Source organism: Cygnus atratus, chromosome 1, assembly GCF_013377495.2.
Source record: "Cygnus atratus isolate AKBS03 ecotype Queensland, Australia chromosome 1, CAtr_DNAZoo_HiC_assembly, whole genome shotgun sequence".
NCBI classification, from domain to species: Eukaryota; Metazoa; Chordata; class Aves; order Anseriformes; family Anatidae; genus Cygnus; species Cygnus atratus.
Genome location: NC_066362.1, coordinates 202,481,724 through 202,495,384, shown reverse-complemented (window position 1 = coordinate 202,495,384; position 13,661 = coordinate 202,481,724). Strand labels below are relative to the sequence as shown.

Here is a 13,661-nt window from a genome sequence, read left to right as displayed (position 1 = left end):
AAGTGCCATGGCTCCCAGACACTCATTGCAGTGACCACCTACACGTCAGCTCACCACTGGTACAAACTCACTGTCATCAGCACCGCTCACAGCAGCATTTGTACCCACCACATGTATCTGGAGGAGGCTCAGGGGAGACCTTATTGCTCTCTACAGTCACCTGAAAGGAAGGTGGGGGGAGCTTGGGGTTGGTCTGTTCTCGCAGGTAACTAGTGATAGGACCAGAGGGAATGGCCTCAAGATGCGCCAGGGGAGGTTCAGGTTGGAAATGAGACATTTCTTCTCAGAAAGAGCGGTCAGGCGTTGGGACGGGTTGCCCAGGGAGGTGGTGGGGTCACCGTCCCTGGGGGTGTTCAAGGAAAGGTTGGACCTGGCACTTAGGGACGTGGTTTAGTGGGTGATAGCAGTGGTAGGGGGATGGTTGGACTAGATGATCTGGGAGGTCTTTCCCAACCTTTATGATTCTAGGATTCTACCCCAAACAGCTGCATTCCCAGCAGACCCCACCACCAACTACCACAACCCCCTCCCCAGCCCCCAAAAACCATCCCGGCGCCCCCAACCCCTTCCTTCACCTCCCTCGGGCACATCCCCCCCACCCCAGGCACCCCTCCGAGCCCCCTCACCCCAAATCCCCCTCGCGGCCCGGGGCCGCCCCCGGGGCTGTGTAAACCACCACCGCTCCCCCAGCCCCGGCACCCGCTCAGCACCCGGGGCTCGGCAGCACCCACACAACGCCTCAGCCACCCCTCGGAGGGCTGCCGGCCCCCCACGTCCCCTCCAAGCCCCACGGTGTCCCCAAACCCGGCGGCGGTCGGGCAGCGCCTACCCCGCGGCGCCACCGGCGGTCGCCGGGACGACGGGGGCCCCGAGCCATGAGGGGAGCTCTGAGGAGCGGCGGCGCCCTCTGGCGGGGAGCGGGCACCCGGGGAAGGAAAGCGGCCAAAATCCTGACAGGAGGAAAGCTTTCCTGGCTCGTCCCAGGGCAGGATGGCTTGTAGGAGCTTTTTCAGGGCTTGAAGGCGGAGGGCAGCCGTCCTCCTGCCCCTGCCCGGCCATCGGGGATGGTCCCCCTGGCCGTCCCCCTGGAGCTGAGGGAGGGCGGTGGATGGGGGAGGCACAGCTAAGAAGCCAGCGTGGATGCTAGGAATAAGCACCTGGGCTTAAAACAGGGGAGTGAAAGCGTTGGGAGGGAAAAGGTTTGTCTTCAGTCCTTGAGGAAAGCCTCCTTCTCAGCTCCTAGAAATCGAGCAGCACACAAAGTGTTCCATCATCGGCTGGACTGGGCTTTTGAGAACAATGCTGCAACACAGCTCCAATTCAAAGATGCCCTCATCCATGGCAGCAAGCCTTGTGTTTGTTTCATCTCAGAGCAAAAAAGCAGCAAAACTCTCAGGCCCTATCTGTATGCACTTGACTGCTAAAGACATCTATTTTATGATCATGATTATCAAGCCAGTCTCTTCCTTACCACAGAGAGCACCATATACAGTCAATTTACCCACACTACCTGTTTCCTTTCACAATTTACACTTACTGTATACGTTTTATTGTTACATTTTAAAGGATTTTTTAAAGGTTTTTAAAAGGTTTTTGAAGACTTAGCTTTTAAAGATGTAAAGCAATGACTTCTGTTGGTAAGATGTGAGAGGTAAGATGATCTTGGAGATCTTTTCCAGCCTTAATGATTCTATGATCTATGGCCTGAGTTAGGTGTGATTCACATTAGTTCACATTTTAGCAGCTGAATGTGCAAAGGAGACAGATTCTGTCTGGATGAAGCTGGAGGAAGGAAAGCTGTATCAGTTAGATGCTTTGCTTCACTGGATGTTATGGCTCTTCAACTAATACCTGCTGTTCTGTAACCACACCAAAGCACTCATTTATGTTTCCTTCAGAGGAGATGCCTTCCTTTCTGCTTTGGAAAATGGCTAGAGGAAAAGACTTGTTGAATTGAGGGGATGAAGAAAGAACGATCCACTTTCTGAATCTGATAGGAATATCACTGCACAAAAATACCTGTAGTTTTGTTGTTGTTTTTCCTAAAGAGGTCATAACACTTTTTATTATACTGCAATCAAAAGCATGCTTATATCTTTTCTTTGTGCTGAGAATAAGTCTGGCTATCTACGGAAGATTGAAAGGAGGGTTGGTAGGGCATGTCATCCCAGCACTAGTTTTCATCTTCTCACTGCCACCTTGAGAGTGTTCAGGCTCAATTCACATGAAAAACAGCCACTCAACATTTATACAAAAATCAGACTTTTCAGATCTACTACTCCAGGGCAGAAAAACTGTGGGGACAGGCTGTGTACTGGTTGCAGGCTCTTACCATTTTAGGTCACTGAGGAATCAGTCTGAGGGGCCTTGCATGTCATTCAGGTATTTTCAGTTTGCTCTTTATTGCAAACATATAAACATGCAACTAGCCTGAGATGGGACAGCCATGATCCCATTGATTTATGCTTTTCCATAAACCCTGTGTCAAAACCTTTTGATTAAAGGGGGGATTGCTTGGGGTGCTGGGTGCACCAGACCCATCAGTTCCAGCTCCATCCGGCAGGGGCCAGGCGTACCCACAGCTGCAGGCTGATACAAGTGTGTCTGCTCTGAAAAGGCTCAGACTCACCACTGCTTTCCTCTTTCCACTTTTGGACGGCTGACGGGGAGAAAAAGATATCCAACACAATAGAAAAATGCATTACGTGTACCAAGGTGTCAAAAGGGCCCCCACTTCTAATTAATGTACCAAGCTGTGTTTCTCGATGTTTACAGAGCTGGAGTTCAGCGTGGGTTTGAATAAATGCAGCTTAGTACACTGCATTAATCTAAATAAACAGGGTGTGTGGATAAGAGGCACTTGAATGGAGATTATTAGAGGGAGTAACTGAGTTTTAAGCTTTCACAAGGTCTCCAGTTCACTCTGATCCATGTGAACTGAAAAGAAGCCCCATTAAAATCCAGAATATTATCAGATAATGCATAAAGCATGCTCTACTCTCTACTTTTTGTTGACAGGAAGGCCCACATAAAACAGCTGAAATTGAAAATACACGTAATTTACTGACTCTTGATAAAAATGCCACTTTTTTTTTTTTTTCTAAAGAGCATTAAATTATTTCACCATACCTAAGTTTGAGTAGCAGGTGAAATGTAAGGCTTTATGATGAGTAGGAATACAGTGTTGATTACGGAGGATTTGGGGAGTGAATTGATGCAAACTGTGGACTCAAGAGGGAAGTCTTTGAAAAGTGGGGTCCCGTGAGCGTGGCCAGAACACACCCTGAGCAACTTTGCAGGTTTGGCACCGTAGGCTCTACTTTAAGCACTCCAGGGACTGAAATTTTCCAGGTTCCCCCAAACAGAATTAAAAATATAAAACAAATGGCTTGGAAAGATCGTATGTAATGCAAAAGCAGCACCACAAGGGCTGTCTGAAGGACAGGGAGTTGGCGCTGTCGGCCTGCTCCCAGAGAGACTCCAGCTTTGTCTTGGCACCAAGACAGCCAAGCCAAGCCAAGCCAAGCCAAGCTCAGTTCAGGGGAAAGGTCCTGCTGGAACATCCTACCAAATGGCGGTGTGTGTATTTTGTGCCACCGATTAAACAGAAAACCACTTACAGTGGCTTCCTGGACAAACAGATGACTGAAACCTTCATTATCACTGTATGTATCTACTGCAAACAGGCGTATCTTAGCTCCTCTCAGCTTACCTATCACCAGATAAAGTGAAATACAGATCATTTTCCCTCAAGGCAGCCAGTCAAGCCAAACTCTACATGATTTGTGTGGACTTGATGAGAAATACCTCCTTTCCAGCTGATGAGACAGCTTCCACAGCCCTCCGCCTCAGCAGTGCCCTCTCATACCCCCTCCCAAAACTCCTTCCCACCTCCCGCACCCAGGGCAGTCCCCGCACCCTTCCCACACCCCTGACAGTCTCCCCACACCCATGACACCCTCCCCACTTCCTCCAGCCGCTCTTGCGGTGCCCACAGGTGCCCTAAAGCCGAGCCCAACCCCGTGAAGGCGGGCCGGAGCTGGGGGAGCCGCCCTGCTCTGAGGGGACTCGGCGCCGCCATTGGCGCGGCGGCTGCCGGCCGGGGCCGCGTCGACTCTTGCCGCCGCCTCCCTCTCCTCAGACAAGCGGGGAAAGCGGCTGCCGGCAGGGGTGAGAGAACCTGGGCTGCTCCTGGCCGGAGGGCTGGGGTAAACCACGGGAAAAAGGCGCTGAGGTGCCCCGTTGGGGCTGCCTGGAGGGGTTTTGTGGGCGCCCAGCGGGGTCTGGAGTCAGAGCTTCGCTCCGAGCCTGAGGGGTTTCGCTGGCTGAGAGGAAGCGAGGTTTGTGGCTGGGGACTGGTGTGGAGAAGGGAAACCTTGTCCCTGTGCGCTGAGACCTCCTTGTGGCCATGGGCGGTGAGTAACTGCCAACTTCCCTGGACCTAGCTCTGTAGGAGCCTGCTTTCCTACAAACAGGACTCGCTTTGCTCGGAGAGGGCTCTCAGGGCTTACTGGAGAGATGCTAGTGGCCTCTGTGGAAAGAATAAACTTTTTCGCTTTGAAACAGTTCATTGCATCTTGCGTTGTCTCTAGAGGGACTTGCAGGGTAAGACCTGGCCCTAAAATCTGAGGCGCTCGGTTTTGTGGGTAGAAGGGTCTCAGTTGTGGATCTGTCTTATAGGATAATCACAACGGGATGAAGGTCGCGTAAATTTGGGGGCAGTTTGTCAAATGCCCTTGTGATTATTTCAGAGCTTCCTCAAAGGTGTAAGGAGAGGAGATTTAAAACTGTGAAGTTATGAATATCCAGTGCTCTGGAACTGTTGCCCTGTATTTAAAGCTGGTAATTACAGGTCTCGATGGTCTTAGTTGCTGAGGTCAACGTAAGGTGCTTGAGAGCTCTTTGACAGGAGGTGCTGGAATCAAAGTGAGAATTTTGTGATTTTCATTAATTACCATCTTTTTTGCTTAATGTCTTGTGCACCTTGTTTCCTCCCTGGAAGAGAAGGGTATGATCTCATCTGCTTTTGACGTAGCTCATATTATTTTGGGAAGTAAGACTTACCTTGATTTTGCTAGCATCTTATTTATTGTGCAGGGTTGTTCAGGTTCCATCAGAGTTATCTCCTCTCTGTTCTGCAGGTCTCTTTTGCTCTCACCACACATCTTTCCTGCTTGCTCTACATCCTTTGCTCTTATCTTGCAAATTCTACTATTTGCACGTATTTTCCTGTGCGCTTCTTGGGCAAATGTACCCCAAGTCCCTGTTCCTCTGTTTGCAGTTATGTGCTTTTGTATACTCATGCATACCTGTGTTATGAAAGTGTTACAAGATGCACATATGCTGTTACCCATTACCATATTTTAAAGTGCTTATGTATGGGTTTACAGCAAGGCAATGCTAAGGCATCTTGCTTAGTCTGCTTCTTCTTCATTGGTGCAGCAGGCCTGTGCTTTGGCTACAAAGTACGTCTTGGAATTTTCCAAACCTGGCATTGGACCTGTCCCATGTGAAGGAAACTTCCTTCCTCTTGCAGCCCAGAATAATGTAGCATTGGTTTCGCTGTCAGGCTTTTAGAATTCAGTGGAACAGATCGTCGTTATTTACCAATGCTGACAAAGACCAAAGTAAATGACACTCCTTTGCCCCCAAAAATGAATGACAGGAACATGAATTTGTCTCTTTGCTGAAGTACCAGGTGGGACCATGAAGTTACGTTCTCTGGAATAAGCTCTTGTCATTCTGCAGGCAGCGCTTGCTGGATTCCCAGGTGGAAGTACTGCTCCAGTTTAGTACTTGGAGGAACCCTCTGATGCTTTCACAGAAGGATGGGTATTAGCTGTTACATCTAGAAAGAAAAATTAATCAGGAAGCTAAACAGTGAGAGAAGTCCAAGGAGTTGCTTGTTTTCTACACTGTATTGTGGTCCTTATGCTTGTGACAAAAAGGAATCTGCTTTGCCAATGATGATAAGAAACATCACCAGAGACAAAAAGCTACCAATAAAACATTATTTTCAGGCAAACTGAAAAGTAAGTCATAGTCACTCAGCAGGAAAAATGTTTAATTGTATATTTCTTTAATTAAAAGTGAGGGTTCTGTCCTGTGGAAGTCAGTCTTTAGTTCATTCAGTAGTGACTTGTTTTGCACCATTATAAATTTTCTCTGTATAGTAAGTGCTCTTAATTCAATATGACTGACTTTAAATCAAAAAACTGTTAAAAGCAGTAGGTAATTTTCTGGTGCTCCAAGTCCAGCAGTTCTTATATTTAAGGTTAGATTTAGGTTGTTATAAGTCAATTTAAGGAGGCTCCTTAAATTGTTTGGTCTCCCATAGCTCAAACACTCAGGCTTTCCTGTATGTCGAGCCAATGCTGTTTCATTTGCTGTATGAGCAGCCTCTGGTTCTTGAGCTTTCGGGGGCATGAAATGACTGACAGCTGGTTTGAGCAGACTTATTCATGCTTCGTTCTTGTGGTTGGGAGTCATTCAAATTCACCTGGGTACAGCAACAGGCTGTGCTAGATTCTTACCTCATGGTGTAAAGCTGCTGTGCCACACATAACCTGACAGCTTACTGCAGTGACAACGGGGAGAGAGAGGGGGGAACGTGTGTTGAGGGGGAAATGAAACTCCTTTTTCATCCCTTCTTATTTTATGGCTCTTTATCTGTCTGGGTAATGCCAGACTAATTTTGAATTAAATTCTGCTTGGTGTTCAGTGCATATATACCAAATGAACAAACAGCTTTGGGGGGAGGAAGGTTTCTTCCACCTTGCTATATTCTTTTTCCTCCGTAGTATATTTTTCTTTTTCTCTCTCTCCCAGTCAAGGAAATCTTACATTTCTGCTTCTCTGTCTGTGTGCGCATCTATGTATATAAATAAAAATAAAAGTAAGAACAAAGGAGACTTGCAGAGTAACCAGCAGAACAATGCCCTAGACTTGCTACCAGGTGCTTTTGTTCTGTGAAAGGACCAAACTGAATATCAGTAAACTCAGTATGGAATTGCCCAGTGTTACTAACAGCCTGATTCGGACTGATAAGTTGTCGGTGACTTACTCCTGGGCAGGCCGGGGGGACTACAGTTAGACAATGTAATCTCAGCTGTGTAACTGGAGCCCCAGAAGCAAATCAGAATATTCAAAGGCTTCTGAGTTAGAAATGGCTGAAACAATCGGCTTTTTAAATCTTAAAACTTCCCCCCCATGCTTTTCTTATCTATTAAGTTTAAACGATTTATGTCCTTCAGAAATAGCATTAAAAATGGGACATCACTTATGAAGAATTAAGGGTGAGGTCCAGAAAAAAGGTTGTGTAATTGCACTTTGGGCTCCTTGAGCAAAAGGTATGTTAAAGTCCTAGGCAGAAACCTAACAAACAACCCAAAGCAGTGAGCCTTGGGCCCTCTATTGTGCTCCTGCCCACACAGATCTGCCACCGTCTTTGCTGAATTTGCAGGTTGCCTGTGCTCCACCTAGGAATACTCATCCCACTGTGTTTTTCTCTCAGCTGTGGTGGGTTGTCTGGGGTTTTGTTGGTTGTTTTTTGGACGCGTGCAGTAATTTGTTAGTGGAAGCGCCAGTACATTTTTCTTCTTTTGTAGTGATTCGAGGACTTCTCTGCAGGTGGAGAGACCTGGATTAAAAATGAATCCCCCAGCAGAACTGAGCAGGGCTGGCAGCATGAGGATGGAAGTTAGGAGGGAAAGCTCAGTGACGTGGTGGCCCGACTGCAGGGAAGTAGACTTGGGTGCTTGTTCCTGCTCGCAAGGGTGCAACATAACTTCAATAATCATTCAGTTTAATCCCCAGTAGCGCAGCCCCAGGGAGGGTTAAAAGTGAAGTCAAGGAAACCGTAGACTGTCATATCTTGGTAAACAAGGGGATGTGAGTTTGAATCCTCTTGGATTTGGGTTTTGGGCTTCTTGGGAGTGTGTTGTAGGCATTGGGCAGGAGAAAGTTCATGCCTCGCATTGCTCTCCTCTTCAAGAATGAGCCACTCCTGCAAAACTAAATACCCTTGTTCAGGGACAGGTTTTATACTCACAAACTAAACTTTGGATTTTTCTAACCGTACCTCCGAAACAATTTCCATCGCAGCCTTTCTCTCCCTCTTTCCTATCCCTGTGCTGTTCAGCAGCCTTTCCGTGACAAATCCCATTCAGGCGGCGCAGTTTGACATTGTGCCCCATCCAGTGCAATGGCAAGCTGCTACGGAACCTGCACCTCACCTCCCACGTGTAGCGACTTGAGCAATTTAGCTCCCGCTCTGCCCTTCCAGGCTTCTCATATCGCATTGCCAGCTGCCCAGAGCCGTCCTCCTGAGTGCTCTGTTTGGGGCTGCCTGCAGGCGCTCCATGAAACTCGTACCAACCCGGGAAAAGACTGGCTTTTGCACGTGATTGTTTGCACTGCCGGGCTGGGCTGTCTCATGAGCGAAGCTTTCATGGCTGATAGACTTCCTGTTATTCTGGCAATTTAATATCTCTATTAAGGAGGACTGACATTGCTGCTGGCTGGTTTCAAATTCTTAGCCAGAAGGATTGAGGGAGCAGGTGGAATATTTATGTTATGCTGATTTCCAGTGCACAGTGACGTTTTAGCTGGATGATGAGTGATTTTCCTCTTAACAGGGAGCTACAGCAAGCTTTTTTATGCATCTGTATAAAAACAAACAGCAAAAACCCCACTAAGCTTCCACCCTAGTGGAAGGTATCTGTGCCCGTGGCAGGGGGGTTGGAACTAGATGATCTTTAAGGTTTATTCCACCCCAAACCATTCTGTGATTCTATTAAAAACTTCATTGCAAAGCTGGAGTTGTTTTTTGTGATTGAGGTGAGACCTGATTCTGACTGTGTTCAGTTTGCGGACTGTAGGCTAACTTTTCTTTAGTCACTTACAGTTTTAACTTATCTGTAAATTTCTCCAGAGTGTTTTCTTCTTTTCCACCTCTTTCCTTAGCTCGCTTATTGCTTCTCTGGCTGCAGGACTCCTAAAGACCGTTCTTTTTCTACTGGCACCTGATTTCTAGTGGTGAGTGGATTCTGTGCCTGTTTTCAGGCACGTGTGTCTTCCAGCGAGGACTGGATTAACTGACGCAACCTTTCTTTAGTAGCCTTCAGATTACATCAATTGTTAGGTAAGTAACTTTAAGCTAAGAAATGTGCCTGAGCAGTGTCCGAGGTCTGTGGTTGGTCCGTCAGCTCATGAGAAAGGACAGCCAAAGGGCTTGGTTTGTTTGCTGGCTGTTTGCGCGCAGTAGTCATCAATTAAACCAAGCCACAGTTACAGCGACAAGGCTGGTGCCTGAAAAGTAGGGGGGCTGCAGTGACAAATTGAATCGGGAGTTTTGGGTGAGTAAGGGCTGACTCTGCCTCCTGCAGCTGCTTGTTTATACGGTTCATCGTGTCTGAGAGCAGAGCGTCTGTCGCAGCATTCTGCGTGATCTCAGGCTTGTGCCGGGCTGCTGGCAGAGCTGCCTTGGTGAAGCTACGAGGTCAGTAGCCTGCCTCAGGGGAGGCGAAGATGCTGCAAAAGTTGCCCTCCTGATTTGGCAGCTTTGTGCTCCAGATGCACCACGAGGCTCTACGGTGTGCCCTCCTGCAGAGGAAATGTGCTACACCACCGGTGAGCTGAGCGGCTGGCAGCGAGAGCGCTTTAGGGCAATTCTGTGGTAGATAAGAGGCAGCCTGAAGTTCCAACGTTCAGAAATACGGTGGAGAAAAATCAGCGCATCGGTGATGGTCGCCGTCCTTGCGCAACCACGGACCTCCACGGCTGATAAAGCTCAACTTGAATGAGGAGAGCTGGGGAAGAGCCCCCGCTCACCGAGCTGCAACAGACACTGACCCGTGGGGTCCCATAGTAACATCGGTCCGTTACTTGGTGAGCCTGGTCACCTCACAAGTAGGGACACAAAGCAGAGATGTTTAGTGCCTTCTTCACCTCTCTTTAGCACTGATGGGACCCCCAGAGCCCTGTGTTGGACAACCGTGACTGTGAGAATAAGCTTCCAGCTGAGTCTGAACTTGTGCAGGATTTGCTGCTCCAGCCGGACGCATATAAGTCTATGGAGTCCGATCAGATTCCTCCCAGGGTGCTCAGAGAGCTGGCTGATGCCGTCATGAGACCTCTCAATTATTTTTCAATGTTTTTTTGGGAATCTAGAGAAATCCCAGTCAACTGGAAGCTGGCAAACCTAGTCCCAGTTCGCAATAAGGGCAAGAAAGAAGACCCTGGTAGTTACAGGCCTGTCAGTCTCACGTCAGTGCCTGGTAAAATTATGGAGAAGATTATTTTGGAGGTTGTTGAAAACCACCTGAAAGACAACGCAGTTGTCGGTCACAGCAGGCATGGGTTCTCAAGGGGAAAGTCCTGTTTAATGAACTTAATTGCCTTTTATGACAAAGTTACTCACCTAGCTGACTAAGGGAAGCCTGCTGATGTAATCCTTCTGGATTTCAGCAGAGCTTTTGATACTGTTTCTCACAGTATCCTTCTGCACATACAGCCAGATAAATGCAGAATGCAGTGGGCGAACTCTTGGCTGACAGCTGGGGCTGAGGTCCCTGGGTTTGTTCAGAGCAGGCTGAGGGGAGGCCTCATGGCGGCCTGCAGCTCCCTCACGAGGGGAGCGGAGGGGCAGGCGCTGAGCTCTGCTCTCTGGGGACAGCGACAGGACCCGAGGGAACGGCATGGAGCTGGGACAGGGGAGGGTCAGGCTGGGGGTTAGGGAAAGGTTCTGCACCCAGAGGGTGGTCGGGCACTGGGACAGGCTGCCCAGGGCAGTGGTCACGGCACCGAGCTGCCAGAGCTCAAGAAGTGTTTGGACAACGCTCTCAGCCACAGGGTCTTATTTTGGGGTGGGGCTGTGTGGAGCCAGGAGTTGGACTTGATGATCCTTGTGGGTCCCTTCCAGCTTGGGATATTCGATGATTGGTGGGCTAAAATTGTCAGAGACACGTGGACAGGCTTTGCAGTCAACCCTTTGCAAAGCTTCGTCAGAAACTGTATACTTAAGGGTCTTCTCTCTGGTTTCCAATACTGAAATCGCTCTACAGAATGTCTTACTGTCAGCTCTGAGTAAACGTTGACGTAAGGAAGCATTCAAATGCAAATCCATGCTTGTTCTCGGTAACATGAATTCTTTGCACTGATGCTGCTAGCCCCTTAGTCAAGTCCTGTTGTTCGAAGGCCTCCTCCATCAGCGAACAGTCTGGACCACACCACGACTGCAGGAACTGCAGCTCAGTGTACTTTCTTTTCACATAGAAAAGGTTGTTTAACCAAGGTTATTTAACCAGTACCTGAACTTGTCAACCCTTCTGTATTGGGAACGTTGCACCTTTGATTTACTGAAAGCTAAAACCAAGAATACAGCTGACAGGATGTTTTTTATCACTATTCATTGATCGTTGAGGGAATTAATGCAGAAAACACTACAAGTCCAATGCAGAATTTATCAAGGAAGTAAAACAAACCACCTTTAATGTGAAAGGAAGGTGTCAACGTCTTAACCAAACCTTTTAAGGACTTCATCAGTTATTTGCACTATGAGATTGATTTTTTTTTTTTTTTGAGGAAAATTTTTTTGCCTTGTCAAACTCCCCAGCTAGGACTTGAATCCGTCTTGTAGCTATGTTGGGGAAAAGTTCAGGAAGAGCTAGCCATCAAATGCGGAAGTGTGCCAGATAAGCGTCGTACAGTCAGGAGATAATTTCCCACCACGTAATCAGTTTGCTTCCAATCTCTTAAATAACTGAATGTTTATTTATATCTGTTTTCAAACAAGACAAAAATGCTCTTAAGCGGGACCCTATGTGGGTCTAATGAAAGCGATGATGGGAGCTTGTGTCCTGTGAACCCCCACACTCCTGCTTTTGGAGGGAGTCTGTTCCCTCGGTGCAGGGAGAGGAGAACAATTGTTTCACAGCAGACAGCGCTCTGCCTTCAGAGATCTGGAGGGCTGAGCCCTCTTCACCATTGCATTTCAAGTCCCTTGCCCTGAGAACGTATTCTTCATGTTGTAACCATTGATTTAAAAAAAAAAAAAAAAAGCTAGAAGAATGAAGGTCTTACAAATGAATTGTTAATTCAAACAATATATTATGCCAGTGCCAATGGTATAACATGGAAGGAAACACAACCAGAATTGGAAAGCCTCGGAATTTGAGAGATGCTGATGTTATTGATGTTAGCTTGCTGGAATATCTGTAATTCTGAAGCTGCTTCGTAAAGAACTCAAGTTCTTTGAGTAGTTTTGTACATTTGACAGTTTACAATGAATGGCTTGGCATCTCTGGTTAATCTGCTGAACAATGGTCACAGGGAAAAGAACAATTTAGGTGTGTTTCTCTTGGGTTCCTCTTTAATTTATGAACCTCCTGTTCCAGAGACCACATCTTTTTGAAACCACCGGCCTAATGACTGTATGCCGCGGAAGGTAGAGAGATTCTCTTTCCTAGGCACTGCTGCCAATATCCGAGCCCTGTGAAAAGAAGCGGCAAGCTGCCATACCTTATTAAAGGGATTAGGCCACAACCAAAACAAATTGTTCTTTCCTCTTCCAATTTTCAGTTGTTAGCTTTTTTTCTTCTTGCTGTTAATGCTTTGCTCTTTTGTTCAGAGTAAATTTTACGTAAACCAGAACAATTGCCCGTGTAATATCAACGCGATGATGGCCTTGACTTCTTACCCCCCCCCCCCCCCCCCCCCCCCCCCCCCCCCCCAAAAAAAAGTAAATCACAGGCAGAGCAGTGCGGACCACTGACACAGGTATTACTGGAGAAAAGTGGAGTTTTTCTCAAGTGCTTGCATTACTCCAGTTGAATTTGCTACAAACCCAGCAATTAGTAATGTTAAATGTTCTGGAAAATTATTAGATAATTATTATTAAAAGGCCATCAGTAAGAATACTTTAGGATTGTAACTGTTTTGCAGGTTAAAACCAACTGGAGTCATCTCGGTACTGGTGAGCAAGGGTAAGGCGTGAGCAAGGTTTGTTGTGTATCTTTTTTGGCTTCCTATTGTGGCTGTTTTGAGTAGTTGTCTGGTACTATAATTGCAGATAAGTACATTCTGTCCCTTAACTGTATAGTAATGAGTATCCTACAGGGGAGCAGGTAGGTTTATTATTGGAGTAAAATAAATCATTTCTGTGTGTGTAAGAGCAACTTTTTATTGCAGATACCCTCTGTTTCTGCAAAGCTCCCCGTACCACCGCCACCTTCTGCCTCACAACCAGCTAGATAAAAACCTCTCTGCCTCCCACTGACTAAACATACATGTTGGCAAACACAGCCCTTTAAGTTAATCTCTGGGCCTGCTGGAAATCTGATCTATGTTGTACATGTAGCTGTTATCGTTTTGAAAACGCTCCGATAACGCCTCCTGAAAGAGCAGTTGGATTGGCTGCAGATATGCATATCTGACTGGGAGATCTCTTCCCTTCTGCCCCCTCAGGAATGAAAATGACAACAGGCCTCCTCCTGCGTGTTGAAGTTCAGGCTCACGCCGCTACAGCCAACCACATTTTAAACTCTTGAATGAGCACTTAAGTCCCCCTTGAAAGTTAAAAGGTTTTCTTTCTCCATTACCCAAAGTTAACTCCGTAGCGCTCTGACCTCCTGCACAAGTATCTTCATGACTGTCTTAAACTA

The 13,661-nt window shown here is 47.2% G+C and overlaps 1 protein-coding gene across 49 annotated transcripts in view; it reads left to right on the top strand.

Annotated features, from left to right (window-relative positions):
- The first annotated feature begins 3,835 nt into the window (after positions 1 to 3,835).
- The window catches only part of SYTL2 (synaptotagmin like 2), a 60,401-nt gene continuing 50,575 nt past the window's right edge, over positions 3,836 to 13,661 (top strand). For 8 of the 49 annotated variants that reach the window (XM_050708741.1, XM_050708725.1, XM_050708708.1 and 5 more), the window contains exon 1: positions 4,039 to 4,415. The gene's annotated coding sequence lies outside the window, so the exon portion shown is untranslated. Of the gene's footprint in view, positions 4,416 to 7,607; positions 9,143 to 12,942; positions 12,984 to 13,661 lie in introns of all 49 variants that reach the window. The other 41 variants (XM_035560412.2, XM_035560404.2, XM_035560406.2 and 38 more) reach the window with 26 other exon arrangements.